This window comes from Columba livia, chromosome 3 (assembly GCF_036013475.1).
Source record: "Columba livia isolate bColLiv1 breed racing homer chromosome 3, bColLiv1.pat.W.v2, whole genome shotgun sequence".
Taxonomy (NCBI): Eukaryota; Metazoa; Chordata; class Aves; order Columbiformes; family Columbidae; genus Columba; species Columba livia.
In genome coordinates this window covers 116,752,344-116,766,529 of record NC_088604.1, presented here as the reverse complement: position 1 = coordinate 116,766,529, position 14,186 = coordinate 116,752,344, and the positions used below count along the sequence as shown (strand labels likewise).

Below are 14,186 nucleotides of genomic sequence, written 5' to 3'. Positions count from 1 at the left end.
TGCTTCTCACCTGCACTGGAGATGGCCAAACACTTATAAAGATTTACAGATCACACACAGTTGGACCCTGTGCTTCTCACACAGTCTTTCCTTGAAGGAATGATTTATTAGCAGCCCCTGTTTTGACAGTTCATTAATTAGATACTAAAGAATATGTAAAAAATATAAAAGCACACATATATGGAGGGACAAGGCACAACTGGTGGTCGGGTAGGACAGCACCAGTCCCACAGAGCTCACCAAGGCAAGGCTGGTGGTGCCACAGCAGCTTTGCCACATTTAGCCCTAGAACAGTTGTGCTTGCTATTTCATACCACGTCATTTAAGTTATATTATTGGTATCATACCACAGGACATAGCCTATGTTCTAAGGAGCCACAGGCCTTTTTTACAATCCTTACTCTTTGGCAGAGAAAGATTGCCTTACATTTTGCTTTAATCTCTCTAAATAGGTAGTGCTAAAAGCATGTAAAAACATCCTATTGGTGTATCAGGATAAAGCTAATTTAAAAGGCTTAACACTGGCTTTGAAATAAGCTGAGAGAATCTCCAAATTGACAACTGCAAGGGAAAAGAAAAAATCGAGTAAAGGCACATTTCCCTGCAGAACAGCCCTCTTGCAGAGTGAGAGGATGGGGGCACTCTTCCCCATCCAAAAGCCTGTCCCCATGACCTCACGACAAGGGAAGCTGTGGCATTTATAGATGCTGGTCTGTGAGCAGACACGCGTGGCTGTAACAGCACATGCCACAGGCAGCATCTGCCCAAGGAGCCCAGATACCATGTTACAGAACACAAGAACTCTGAAATGCACAGTAGCAAGATTAGTTTGCTATAATGTGGCTAATTTAATTTGGTATTTCCTAGGGACAAAAAAATAGAAAAAACCCTAACTATAGGCAATGCTGTTGTATGCGCTTTGAGAAGCATGAAAAAGTACAACTGCGAGAAACATGTCTTTTGGGTGGGTGGTTATTTTTGGCTTTTGCTTGTTTGTTATTTTGTTTTGGTTTTTTTTAAAGAAGAAACATTAACTTTCTATTGTGCCACTTAGATGCACTTTGCACTGCTTGGTATCACAGGTCAATTCATGCCTAAGGCATCAAATTCCCATTGAAGCTTTGAGATTGTCACCACATAAACATATTCAAACAGACACAAATCCTAGTAACTCAGCGATACAGAAGAAGTTATATGCTTCTAACTAGAATTTAACAAGAACAATCCTGTCCTTCCTAAGGCCACAGCAGAGCTACAAACTTCAAACATTAATCAAAGCCTTAAATATCTGCTGCTATGGCTGAATCTTTGTGTCAGGAGTAGAGGTCTCCAACTCCTTTGGCTTTTTTCCAACCGGTACAAGAACCTACCACCCTGTATGGAGAGCACATTTAAACGGAGAGGAGACTTACGGAGTGTGCCACAGGGAAAAGAGAAAGCTGAAGGGTCTGTAGTCCTAGTCCAGTGTTCTTGGAACCTTTTATGTGCCAGACAAGCTTCAGGTAACTCTGCTGACTCATCATCTCATGATATTTGAACTTGAACATCTCTGTCAAGGCTTACATGCAAGCTTGAACCTGTTAAAGAGTCAGGGTTTAGGAAACTGAGGTCAAACCCATCAGATACGGGTTATTCCACCAAACAGTCAATTGTCGTAATGGGGAGAATTCAATGGAACTGCTTTCTTGGGAATTTGTCTGTAAAGTGAGTTCAGAAGCTGAGCAAAAAGTCAGTTATCTTTGTTCTTCCATATGTATAGCGCTTCTCTTTTTGAATGCAAAAACGCATTTTCTTAGTCAAAAGACTAATAAGTGCTCTATGATAGATAAATAAAGGAATGAAGCAAGAAGTAGCCGACTAAAAATGTCCTGGTAGATTTTAATATCTCTTTTCTCAAACAAGTGACCAGATGAAGAGAATTCCTGATTCCTGCAGGTAACAGGAATGGAGCTTTCAAAGAAAACACGATCACAATGATTACACTATCACCTGTGAAGTGAAACATCACGTGCCATTTTCCTACTTGCACATTTAATGGAGCTGTTATGTGCAGACAGCTCTAAGGAAGAAATTACCTTTGAGTAAAAAAAATAAAATGGGAGCTTGAGGATCCAGAAATTAACTACAGGGAAGAAAAAAAAAAAAAAGAGGTGTAAAACATTAAGCAGACTCTATGAAGAAATGTAGATGAAAGGAAGAAGAGCCCAAATATGACCAACACTAATAGCATTTGATGGACAATTGAATGCTGAATATATCTGTATAGTCGACTTGTCCGCAGTCTATAAGGCTGTCATCTTCTGCTGTTTGGAGGGCTGCAAGAAACCTGCTCTGCATTACTTCCCTCTATCAGTCTCTGAAATCACTGACAGTCAGGGGGTGAGGCAAAGTGGGATGAAATCAACTACTTTTAGCTAATACACTAATTAACAAGTGAGTTTCAACTTAGATATTGTCATTTATTAGTTGCTTTGTACACTCTCCTACCCTGCTTCTCTCTGTGCTTACGCATTTGTAAGTTTGGAGAAGAGGAGACTAAGAGGGGACCTTATTAATGTCTATAAGTATATAAAAGGTTAGTGCCATGAGGATGGAGCCAGGCTCTTCTCGGTGGCAAACAGTGTTAGGACAAGGGGTAATGGGATCAAGCTGGAACACAAGAGGTTCCACTTAAATTTGAGAAGAAACTTCTTCTCAGTAAGGGTGACAGACACTGGAACAGGCTGCCCAGGGGGGTTGTGGAGTCTCCTTCACTGGAGACATTCAAAACCCACCTGGACATGTTCCTGTGTGACCTCATCTAGGCGTTCCTGCTCTGGCAGGGGGATTAGACTGGATGATCTTCTGAGGTTCCTTCCAATCCCAAACATACTGTGATACTGTGATTTAATACTTCTCACTGTCAAAGTGGAAAACCTCTGGATATCTATAGCTGTATTGCTGAGAAGACAAGATTCCCTTTCCATAAATACCAGATTATTGGACTGATTTAGTTAAATTCACTTGGATTTATGCTGGTAGATTCGTGCAGATTAACCCTAGCAGAACTAGGGGTCTAGAAGGGATTTCCAGAGGTCATTCAGTCCATTCACCCGCCCTGACAGAGGTCTAGTCTATTTTCAAAGTGTCAGAGATTCAACTCTCCCAGGGAATCTACTCCAGTCCTTCGCACTCCCTTAGTATCAGATTAATTACTAAAAATAGAGTGCTCTAATTATCCCTTGAAGTAGTTTAGCCCACAGCTTCTTGTCTTAACTGCCAGGGTGAAGACTGAATCATACCCCTTTTCCTTTGCAGCTCCCGACCATGTTTTGGAAGAGATTTAGTCTCCCCCTCAGTCTCGCTCTCCCGAGGATGAAACCTGGCAGATCGAGTCTTGTAGACCTTCGATCAGTCTTACTGCTTTTCTTTTCATACTCAACCATCGTCCAGCTCAGTCTTGAAGAACACTGGTCAAAAGTGAGGGCTGTGCTCCTGCTTGTTAGCACAGAGCTGGCCACAAGGATTATGGCACTTGCCATAGCAGCGACAGCCCTGTTAATACATTGGATGTGCCTTTTCTGCAGCAGCATGGCATTGTTTATTTGCAGTTGGCTTGTGAGCCATGAAAAACTTTCACCCTTATCGATAAATCAATGACACGTCGTTGTTCCCTGATCTGTTATAATTATATAACAACCTATATTAAGAGTTTATCGCAATACATAAATCTATATTCAGCACCGTCTCAGCTGAATGGCAAGCTGGTTTTATTGTGGATTTTTATTTTTTTTTACATCTCTAGCTTGCAAAGATCATACTGAACTCTAACCCTGCCCACTGTGCTCACAGCCTCTTCCAATGTGGTATCGGCAGCAAATTTAAATTGCATACCCACTCCTCTATCAGCCAGATCACGTAAGGAAATGCAGAAAACAGTCCACACAGAATCTCCCTCCAAAACATCCTTTCATCAGTTTTGGACCCAGGTATTCTCATCCATGCCATCCTTATATGAGTGCACGTGAAACAGCTCAAAAATTCAAACCAATTTCAGAGTGTTGCCCTATTATAATGGGAGATTGGTTTGAATCTCTTATATCTCAAGAAAAAAAAAAAAATCTATGCTGCCTGTTACTCATCCCCTCATGTTCTTATAGGTGCTCACAAATAGTTTGGTTATTTGTTCCAGTGTTTTTCCACGAACTGAAGCTAAGCTGACAAGTCTGTAAGTCTAGGTCTGCTTGTTAGTACCACTTTGGTACCGATGAGCTCAAACCTGCACATAGTGCTCCTGGGCTCTGCTCCAACAGACCACTTTAGCACTTATTTAATTGCAAGAGCAAGCGACATCTGTGGCTCTAGAGGGGATGAGTCACATGCTTAACATTACACATGTGCTTGGATGTTTTTCTAGTTCCTCAGAATGGATACGTGGAAAAAAAAATCACACCAAAACCAAGCAAAACAAAGGCATGTTTCCTTACAATGCTTCTGACTTCAAGAATGTAAATGCCAACAGATATTAAACATCAATCTCCATGGGTGAATGAAAAGCAGGTGTCATTCTGTTACCCTATGATCACCTCTGCTACAACTTATTTTGCTATTGTAGTGCTTTATTATCTAGTTTTGTTATATTTTGATCTAACCTCCTGTATCTTAATACCTGTAACATGATGCCTTCAGCAAGTTTTTCAGTATTATTAGTCTTTTCTTAGAGAGTTAACTAATTGATCAGATGTCACTTAGTCTGTCACAAACTGCTATTGACACCTCCTGTAGCAGCTTTCTGTGCGTTTGAAGTGTATTTTTATGCTTCTGAAAGGCAGAGCACTGGCAGCTCTGGAGAGCTAGACTGATCTCACTCCTAAGTCAACTCTGTCTAGATCAGTCCAAAACAACAAAGCTATTAAACCCCACACTTCATTGCCCAACTTTAGGATTACCAGTAGCAATATCGCAGGCGGAAGCAGCATATTGAAAATGGTCAAACATGCAATGGGGTCAGCACACAATGGTGGAGGTCAGCAGGAGTCCTCTGCTGCTCTTCATCCTCTCCAGCTTCAGGAAACCTTTGCTGATCCCCAAGCCAGGCATTTAGCTTAAACACAGCCCTGGATCTGATTCGTGCTGCTTTCTCGAATTAACCGCTTACTCCTGTTGGGCTTGACCCTCCACACTGACAGTCACTCAGCTCTACCCCAGGAGCTGCCAGTCCAAGGGCTAATTGCCATTTGAACAGAGTCACCTGTATAATCCAGTACAGAGCTCCAGCACCTAAGTCCCCTCTGTGCTTTGCTCTGCTCAGTTTCCCCCATTTTCATCATCACTTGTTGCTTGTTTCTGAGCTCAGGATGGATGTGGCCTGCCAGGCTTTCTTCCAAACCTCTTCTAGCTAATTCCTTCATTCTCTCCACACAAACCATTTCCCCAGACGAGCAAAAAGACCTCAAAGCACACTGCTCATCCCAGACTAAATTTATCTTATGCATACAGAATTGGGGAGGAATTCCAGCTACCAGAGCCCTCTTGAAATCTAATTATTCTTCAAAGAAGTTTTAGGCAGTCCCAGGGAGCATCTGACTATTGATTTTCTACTCTCTATAATTTCCCTGCAAAATGTAATCATTCTCCTCCAGTCTCACACTGTCACTTGTCTCTCAGAACAACCTGGGAACAATAAAAGAATGGAATGGAGGGCACCGAGAAGGGCACTGTCAAAAGAAAAAACCTCTGTACCAGCAGAGTCTGTAAAAGCAAACCAAGAAAGGTATGAAGACTTTGTTTAATATTCATCAGCCAGTGCACTGTATAACTGAAACCCAAGTTTAACTGTTATGAAAACCCAGGCTAGAGGAAATCACATGGAGACAGCATTCTAAGGACTCTGGCATTTCAGAGTTTCTCATTTCTGGCACAAATGTGACACAAAGGAAAATGTTATTGAATATATTGGTTGCTTACAAATGGCTACATTTGTATACAAATTCACTTCTTAAAAAAAAAAAAAAGAGAAAATGAGTTTGCAGTAAGAGACTCCAAGGAACTGTCCCAGTATACATCTTATTGCTAACATGATTTTATTGAACAACAAAATACAATTGGGATTGAGACCAACAAGTCTAAAATCTCTGTTGTGCAATATTAAGCTGTTTTTTCTTCCTCAGCTCCCTGTGCAACAAAGTGCTTGATGGATGATTAACTGCATGAACATTAAGAATGCCTTTTGCTTTCAAACAGTTAGCACCTCCAAATTTACCTGCATTCTGAATACTGAGTATTTAAACAGATGCTGGCTTCTATGCTGGTGCTTAATTCCTCTGTGTTTGCTATAAAATCCAGCCTACTTAAAGACACTATTGAATAATTTTTTGATTCTGCCTAGTGAGTCTGCTCGGTGAGGGACGAGCCAGAACCACTTTTGTTATGATCACAACACAGAGCAGGGAAGATCAGGACTTGCTGGGAGAGAACAGGGAGAGCAGGTTGAGCATAGAGCGCTACTGCTTTGGCCACATCTGTGCTGATGTAAGTTAAAGCTCTTTGATGTAAGTTAAAGCTGGTCCCTGAGTGTTTTTAATCACGAGAGGGGTGCACAAAGCCAGTTCAAGAAGCTGTGTTTGGGCCTCTGTTGACCTCTGCCAAGTCTCCACTCTTCCCTTGTAGTACAGGCATGACAGGGTAAAGAACTGGTTTTGATTTCTTCCATGTCTAGGATTAAAACCCTGCAGGACTAGGGATGAATGTTGGTTCTGAGGCTGTACTGCCCAAACTTGAGCCTGGTTTAATTAGGTTTTGACAGGCCTTTTCCTTTAGATGTCAAATGACAGTTCAGGAGGGGAAATGAAATGCTTTGGAAAGTAGAACACACAATTACAGTTCATGGTAGGGTTTTTTCTCATTTTCTTCAGAAATTTTCAAGTCCTTCCCATTTCCCTTGGGAAAATAAATTCCTATCAGAAACTATTTAATGAAAGAAATGAAAAAGCTATTATTGACTTAAAGAAAAAAATTAGCTGAGCAAATTTAGATAAACTGCATCCCACTGCTGCTGCCAGGCAGAGAAGCTGATGCTCAGAAGACAGATTCTTCTGTGTGTCAACACTTAGCTATGCATCCTGGCATTCACTATTTAACAGCCTCCATGTGACATATAGCTTTCAGAAACACGATATTCTTTGGCAACCCAGATAAGAACTCAGCTTTGAAACGTTCTCACTGCTACCTGAGTAAAGGCTTCAATTCTCACTGATCTGAAACACGACTGTGTCAACATCCCCCCACACTGTCAGAGCAAAGCCAGTGGGTTCTGCTAGAGATGACCTTAAATCCAAACTTCCAAATGTGCTTAAAGTTATGCTCTGAATCCCCTGTGAGGAGCATTAAAAATGACCCAATTTAGAGTGACTCTGGGCAGCCGTAGTCCTGTCAGCAGACCTTGAACATTCACTGCACTGCTCCAAAGCATCTCCTTTTCATTTGGGGGCCCTTTTCAAAAAGTGGGCATTTGCATGATGCGAAGAACAATGCAGAAGGACCTAAGCAAAGCCCAGCCCCCTAGGATTTAAAATACATCTATTTCCACTTTCCCAGTATTAACAAGAGCACTTTCTTCTACACCTTCAGGCATCCACATGCCAAGAGATGAGAGCAAGACACACAGATGCTGCAAGCCAAAGGAGAAGACAAGCTGGGAAGAATCCAAGCTTTACCCAGGAGCAGAATGACATTTGAGTACATTATGCTTGGGAGGGTGCCAGTCCAAATGATCTCCTACACACTGCCTAGGCTCAAAAAAAGAGCCCCCATATTTCTGTAATAATGCAGTTACAGTTTCGTACCAGTGATGCAACCATCAGAGGAGGCAAAGATCCTGAGTCAGGGAAGCTGCTCAGCTGAGGGGTATGGGTAAACACACAGCTGCTGAAAAACAGGTCCTGTATTTCCCAGAAAAGCAGGGCTACATGAGGAGGCAGGGAGAAGGGATTAGAAACTGCCTTGAAGAATAACATTTACATCCTGTTATCTACAAAAACTGGTCCTGCAAACCATGTACTCCTCCTCTGAGCCCAGAGCCCAGCCTTATGTCCTGTCTCACTTATTGAAGGGCCAAGAAGGTAAACCCGCAGGGTTGCTCAAAGACAGGAAGTTTGACGGCACTTCTGGCAGGTGGAGACTGAACTAGATCAGAGAAGCCAAGGCTTCTTTTCTTTAGGCTTTTACACTCCGGGAGGAAGCCAGACCTATTGATTAATTCCTTTTGCATAATATAAGTGAGGTTTGGGACCAGGTGCAAGCAGGCAAGTAGTAGCTGCTGTTTCTTGAATCATTCTCTCAAGGGCTCAAATTGCACCAGCAGACTTAGCAGCAAATTTCAGTATCTCTCTTTCTTATATTAAAAGCCCCTTCACTGTGTACACCACCTTTCCATCTCTTGCACCCCTCCAATTCTACCATGGAGTTGACTTTCGACTTCTATTTAAAAAAAAATAAATGCAAATCTTCCTGTATTTCCATCCTCTGGGCTTTTTTTTTCTTCTTTTTTTTTTGGCAGGGGTGGTGAATGGATTACGCTTGTCCTGCACACGGGGCAACACAGACATGTAAATAAGGAATCTAGGCTTCTCTGTCCTTGCTACCAGTTGGCATAGTGCTAAGGAAAGGCAAATGATACTCAATACAAAATTGCAAATTAATTTTGTAGACCTATTTCTAGTAGAAAGCGGTGTCTAGACTGTTGCAGTTTGGACCAACTGACAAATTATGCGTCACATTCTGGGTTGTCCTGGAACAACTAAGCACAAGGGCAACAGGACCTTAAACCACCAGCCGTCTGATTAACTGTCCCTTAGCTAGTGAGGGACAACAGTAAAATGATTCACACCTTCACCTGTATCAGCATTGAGTCCTTATGACACAATTTTGCAGGCTGACAGATGTGGGTGCTTATCCAGAAGACAGATGGCTGTGGCTGGTCATCACCTAAAAGCACAATATGCCTTTATGTGAATGTTACTTTACTCTAGAAAGGTGTAGCCATCTGGGGTTATTCAGTTGCTAGCCTCACCTAGGTATTTGTCCAGGATGAATGAACACACGTTCTTCTGAAGCCTGTAAGCTGATGGCACCAAAGAGCAGAGAAGAGACATCCTTCTTTATGCTAATTCAGAGAAAGAGCAGCACCCTCCTGTGCTCACGTATATTTACTGCAGTGCAAACTCAGAGCTCTTCTGCCACTAATGCACACAAAGCAGCTTTTGGCCACCTGCCTCCCAGGTCTTTTTCACTGCATTTCCCTTCTAGACTCTGTGTTTTCAGGGATGTAACATTCCTGCTATCCCTCTAAAACAGGGGTGTCAAACTAATTTTCACCGGGGGCCACATAACAACTTGTATGAGTCGTTGTATTTATACAGTCCTAAAATTACATTTGGCCCTTTGAAGGCAACCACAAGGCTGATGTGGCCCCCGGTGAAATGAGTTTGACACTCCTGCTCTAAAACATCCCAGCTTGTCTGGGTTCTCTGTGACACTTCCATGCTTCTCAGCACGTCTCACCTGTCAGATCCCGCAGCACAGGTGGGAGCTGGCACATCTGCACGGCATTATCGAATGCTTAAACCTCGTGCAGCGTGCGCTGGCCGGGGCTGCAGGGCTGAGGCCTCCTTTGCCTGCAGAGGGAAGGTGGCACGTGTACAGGATAATCCCCTTTTCGTGCAGGAGATATAAACAGGGCCCATTTTTCTACTGCACAGGCTGCCATCTCGTGGGCACTGTCTGGCACATGCATCGCCCTGGAAATACTAACTCCCAAGCACAAGTAACACGACACTGTCAATATTGTCCTCTGCTGATCTGTGCAAACCGCAAAGCTTCAGGTCCTTGGCTTTGGAAGATTACAGAGGAGCAGAGACGATGCAGTTGTTCAGTTTGTAAAATGGTTGGTGGGACAGATTTTCCATAAAAACAACTGTTTCAACAGGCAAATCTGCAGGTGCCAGTGTGGAATACTAAGGGGAGCAACAGCAAGCTCAGCATACTTCTTACACAAAAGCTAAAACCCCGCTGCCTATGTGACTGTATGAGCTCCAGGCTGTTGTTCTGTCATCACATCCACACAGTGCAATCAGGCATCCAAAAGTAATGGAGATCTTTGTATTGACGTCAGAAAGTCTTGGCTCCGGTTCAGATGCGAGGCAATCAGAGCTAGCTTAAAAATTGCCAATGGACCCTGGTGCTGTCATGAGCACGCTGTCCTTAGAGGGGTAAGCTACACCCTCAGAAAGGAAGAAAGGTCCTGATATTTTCTTACTGATCTTTTAGGATATAGCAACTTGAGTCAGATTTCATGTTTCTACCTTTTGCATTGTGACAATTTCCTGTCAAATCGGTGTAAATGTGCCCTGTGCTTTTTCAGGCACTTATTACACAATATTAATCAAAATTACGGGGCAGGTTCAGAGTGGGATATTTAGGGCTTGAGTTAAATTATTTCAAAATTTACTAATGCTTATGCTGGATCAGTTCATCACCATTGAACTCTTTTTTTATCTACTCTGACACCACTGGAATTTCCCAACAGTCCAATAGTGCAAGGGCTTTTCATCATACGGAGAAGTTCAGGAATAACCATTGCATTTAAACATTCTTTTTCAAGATGAATTAGATTTTAACCAGAGAGAAATCCTAATCTAATCCTAACCCTCAGGTTCAAAACAGTTTACCTAATGAATTTGTGTCCACGCTGCACGGCTAAAGTGAAAATACATGCTGGAGGAAACCACTTAGATTTCAGCACTTTCTAGCTCTGGTCACCAGGAAAAAAAGGAAACTTGACCTCTTCTCATCCTTATCCCCCAACAACACTTGAAGCTTCAATTTGCTACACTGCAGTAATCCTTCCATGATAGAAATGGGTATTAGTATGGGTGGAGAAGCAGTTTGAGTATTTTTACTCACTTTGGGTCATTTTGTGGTAGAATTTCAAGTCAGAATCATCCAATATTTGTCTTGTAAGTTAGAAATGAGACCCGTGTTTAATTTTGTGCTTGTTTCTGGAATGTAACAAATGGAAGGTACAGGGTGTCTTTTCACTTTCCACACTGCCCCATGCACAAGGATACACCAGCAGAACCATGACACATCTCTCCCTGGGACAGAGGTGTTCCAGTTTAAACAGGATCAGTCACTTCAGTTTAGAGGAGAAGGTGGATTTTCCTTCTTCTGAGACAATTCCCTCCCAACTCCCTTTCTTTGCTACTACTCCAATACTGCTAGAAAGGACTTAATCCTGAGGACTTAGTAAAATAACTTCTGACAAATACAAGACTTCATCCCTGGAATGGACTGGACATCGTACACAGTGACAAGTATTTGAAAATATTTTATGGGTAGAGATACTCCTGCCATCTCCCTTTTATGACACACTCAGCAGTACACGTGGCATCCTAAATCTGTTTTGTCAACTGAGTCCCGATTTTAATACAGCACATCACATTATACAGAAGCAGACATCCTGCTTAGTCTTCGAAGACTCGCTATTCCCCATGCGCAGCCCCCGTGCAACTGCTCCTATCTAATTACATGCGGTGACAGCCTTGAGCTGGCTCCCTTCCTTCGACACCACAGCGGAGCGTTCACTGGCTGAGTTCTCAACTAGGACGCACAGTGTGCCAGATCTAAAACTGCAAGCATTTCTGTTCAGAATGTCTTTGGCTGTCTCACTGCACCAAAAATACACTTTTTAAACTTTTTTTTTTTTTCCTGGAAAGCTAGTTTTGCCAGTCCTAAAATGCTTGCCTGCAGAAGCAGATTAGATTTGAGCTTTTTGGATAGCTGCAGAGAGCAGTGTCATCTGTATGTCAGCATTAGAAGGCAGGAATGTATTTTGCTAAAGTTCTATCCAGATGGGCTGGTCAAGATGAGTTTCATCCTTCTTTCTGTTAGATAAGCGTCATTTTCACTGTACCAGTATCAAAAAGTCCCAGGTAAGGTCAGCAGAACGCTATGCTATTCAAGACGCAACGGATGGCAAAGAGAATACACAGCCAGCTCCTACAGGTCAGAAATCCTGATCCTGCACCCCAGAAATCATGAAACTGGCTTCAAAAGCATAAGAATGTTAAACAAAAGGGGGGTCTGTGTTTATAGTTTCCTAGGTTTGCTTGGTTCTTTGGAGCTGTTAGGGGGCACTCTGTCACATTCTCAGCATTTTTCTGAAGCTTTGACAGAGAGATGCTTTGCACCAAAATGACTCTCGTGAGACCAAGGATGGCTTCGCAATTAACTGAAAAGGCAACAGTTTCATCTTTCCTTCAGAAAATAAAAATAATAATGACTTCCACACCATGCTGGAGAGTTGAGGCTGTAAGAAAGACATCAATTATCATTACTCCTCCTACCCACTACTGAGAGTGGGTACCACTGAGCATGACAGATGGCAAATTTTGAGACAGTTCCAATTTGTGATAAGACTGCCAGGAGAGAAGAGGGATGAGGGAACAGAAACAAGAGAATTGGTAAAATAAACACAGGTGAGAAGACATGAGAAAAGGCAAAAAGATAAGAAGGTGATTAAAGGCAGAGAAGCTACACTGCCTCCTCCCCTCCCTTGTATCTTGATTTCTACCAGAGCTATGCTAGATAAAGATCTGTGAGTATTATTTAAATGTCCTGTAGCAAGCTCTGCTCCTCACAGCCACTGACCTACTGCTCAGAACTAGGTAAAAAGCATATCTTTCTTCCCTGAAGTCAGGCTGCAAGACCTAAAGTGCGCTGGAGGAACACAGCCCATCCCGGCTCTCCTTTTTTGTGGTCCTTTCCAGCCATCACCTAAGAACAAACTGACAGTCCTTCAGAAATGCACTCTGTTTCGAGGGTAGAAACAACATGGCAACACTTCTCTGCTCAATGAAAGGGTTATAGCATCTTTTTTTCCATCTAATTTGCTTCAGACCAACAACTAATGGAGCTAGTAAGATCCGAGCAGTATTTTTCCCAGGAGGAGCCTAATCTTAAATGCCTTAAATCCAGACTTGGGCACTTCTGGAAATGGACTGATTTTCCAAAGTGTGGAAGAGCTGCAGCTTCTGTGGTTCTCAGAAATGCAGCACTTTTAAGTATCTGCCTCTCCAATCACGAAAGAAGAGATTATGGTGCCTCTGGAAAGCTTATTCTTCATTTTTTTTTTTAACTGTAGCAACTTATTTCACACTGGGAAACTTACTGTGTGACCTAGAGGAAAGCTTTAAGCATAAACTTCACAGGTTGCTGTTCCCAGAAAGGCTCTCGCGAAGAGTGGAAGATCCCTGGGCATGTTTTAGGTACAGACTTGTCCAGATCCTCATCAGTATCAGCCTCTGGCATCTGTCATTTCCTCATCTACTTCCTCACAATCCAGACCTTTGCTTAAACATGCTAGAGGTAAACCATAACTGCTTTGAATCATACAACAGAGGTAGAACAGATTAAGACAGATATAAAGTTTTCATTTAAAATTAGTTCTAAAGATGAAAAAGGGATTTCAGAAAATAGACAAAACATGTATCCATGTTTTGGAATATTAACATGTATCCATGTGTATGTATGTCTACACATGTATACAGGTATATTTGAGTTAGGAACAAAATAATACGAACCAGAGGAAAATCATTCCAACAAACAGAGAAATTCTACTGCAAACACTAAACCTAAGTGGCCTCATTTACTGGACTAGCTAGCCATGAAGTTGTTTCAAACTGTGAAGGACACAGTTCTAACCCATAACTTTCAGTCTAAATTATTCTGTTGCTCTGAGAACATACCGCTCCTGTTCTCAGATGGGAGCATGCCGCATTTGTGTGCCACATTTTTAATATCTTTTGAAGTTTACATGGAATAGAAACAGCATAAGATTCAGAGGTTAGTTAGGTCACCTTTTATTCTTTGGGAGAATAGCTTTGTCACTACCTGTGATCTTCGTGTTATTAACAGGACACGAAAGCTGAGAGAGCAGAGACTGGCAGACGTGGAGGAGAGGTGGGTGGGAGGCACGGAGGAGGTGAATCTGGAATCCCTCCCCATCTTTCTATGCCAGAGGGAACCAGACAGGGAAGCTGGCTGGAGGACAGGCTGTCATCAACTCTCATTATTTTGAGGGTTGCATATTTTTTAAATGTAAAGACAAAGCTTTGTGACTCATGTATTTGCAGAAGACTGAGTGATCT

At 42.3% G+C, this 14,186-nt stretch overlaps 1 protein-coding gene across 1 annotated transcript in view; it reads right to left on the bottom strand.

Annotated features, from left to right (window-relative positions):
• Positions 1-14,186, bottom strand: part of PAK5 (p21 (RAC1) activated kinase 5) — a 156,757-nt gene that overhangs the window by 122,209 nt on the left and 20,362 nt on the right. The gene's annotated exons all lie outside the window — the stretch shown is intronic.